This window comes from Nicotiana tomentosiformis, chromosome 7 (assembly GCF_000390325.3).
Source record: "Nicotiana tomentosiformis chromosome 7, ASM39032v3, whole genome shotgun sequence".
In the NCBI taxonomy this organism is placed as follows: Eukaryota; Viridiplantae; Streptophyta; class Magnoliopsida; order Solanales; family Solanaceae; genus Nicotiana; species Nicotiana tomentosiformis.
In genome coordinates, this window is record NC_090818.1 from 15,873,224 (window position 1) to 15,874,981 (window position 1,758).

General features: G+C 28.9%; 1 long non-coding RNA gene across 2 annotated transcripts; it reads right to left on the reverse strand.

Annotated features, from left to right (window-relative positions):
* Positions 1 to 1,248, reverse strand: LOC104092401 (uncharacterized). Of its 2 annotated transcripts, none has more exons than XR_011409298.1 (3): positions 1,040 to 1,248; positions 792 to 916; positions 1 to 308 (listed from the first exon to the last, which is right to left on the reverse strand). It is a non-coding gene; the product is annotated as an uncharacterized lncRNA (long non-coding RNA). The 2 variants fall into 2 exon arrangements; XR_011409297.1 differs by having other exon boundaries at positions 2 to 312.
* Positions 1,249 to 1,758: the final 510 nt, after the last annotated feature.

A 1,758-nucleotide genomic window follows, 5' to 3' on the forward strand; every position in this document is an offset into this window, starting at 1 on the left:
CACAAATAATTGGTCACAAGAATTTTATCCTGCAGCTAAAATTCAAATATTTTAGATTCCAAAATAGATACATATAAGAATTGTTACAATGTAGCTAAGAATTAAAAAAAATTACATTCCACAATAGGTTTCAAGTTGCACATAATTGTAAATTTCAAAAAATGAACGATACGTAAGTCTTCTACAACACCATCTTGCTTGAGACACAAAGTAGCATCGTCTTCGCCTTTCTCTCTTCCCTAAGTAGCACCGACTACTGCACCTTAGCTTTAGTCTTAACTTGTCATTGCTGCTCTAACTTCACGAATCTGCCTGTCAACGAATAAAGTATTTTAACGCCTCAAAGCAAAAAATAACTGATCACATATGCAAGAGGTAGCCACTACATTGCTTCAAAAATTAATGAAGCTAAAGACATATTGCTTGCAAAGACTAAGAAGAATCTTAACCGAGTCTCATTGATGCTTTCTAAGTTACAAATCACTTTGTAATTGGAGGCGGATCATGCTGTCTGGCACTAGACTAAAATTTCAACTGAAATGGATTAATTCTTTTTGGCCAAAAGATGTATTTTAGTCGGAGAAGGCAACATTTGACAATTGTATGAGTTCATTGAATATTTAACAGGTAAAATTGAGTTTCAACTTCAATACAAAGATGCAAGTTCGATTAGTAAAAATATTAATAGAATATCAATAAGACAAGAAATATTTCATGATAATTCTTTTACAAGATTTTTTAACAGATAACAAAAGAGAAAAGTACAAAGCAACAAAAGAAGTTTAAAAAACCTGTAGACTTTTTAAACTTCTTAAAGGATCTTCATCCCAATTTTGTAATGTTGCTTTGTTGTTACAGTCCATGAACTATGGCTCCTCCCAAAATTACCACTTCAAAATCTTCAAATTTTCACTCACTATATATCAAAAATAGGGCAGATTATTAAATTGCTGAATAATTCGCAAAATTAAAACCAAAAATTCATGTCAAGTAGGTATGAGAAAATTCACAAACGTAAAATATAAAGATACGGGCTTACCTCTTCTGCTCAAGAATAAATAAGCTATGGGGTTCTCTCTCACTCTTCTTCTCTGTCGTTCTCGCATTTTTTAGTGTAACCATGGTTGAAGAAAGAATTGGGAAAGTGGGGAAGGGGATGTGGGGGTGGGATTGGCGGCTGAAGAGATCAGAATGTAGTTTAGGTTTTGGTGATTTTGCTTTGGGCCAATTGCAATTGCTGTTTGTCATTCTTTTACTTGTTGTTATATACTTATGTAATATAATTTTGCTTTCTTTTATTTTTTAATTAATACATCTTAATTCAGTAAATGCAAAGAAATGTAAGTGCTAACAGTTATAAGTAAGAACACTACCTACGAAAATACAAAAAGAATAAATATATAATTTATGTTAAGTAACATAGAAAAAATAAATTATTTGCATAAAATAAAGATATTCTAAATTAATTTTTTCTTTAAAGTTTCTTGCATACTATATGATATTATTAGTAGTTTGTTATATACTCCTATTTTTATTATATTAGATTCGTATTTTAGTGTTTAATTAGATTTATAAAAACAATTATGCTTATTCAAATTGAATACAATTAGTGATCAATCTAAATAATTACAAGCACAAAGTTACTGTATAATTACATATTTTTTTAAATTATATTAGAAAATCACAAGTACTACTTAGTTTGATATGAATTATTATATACTAATTAATTTTTTATAAACTCATTTATCAAGCAATATT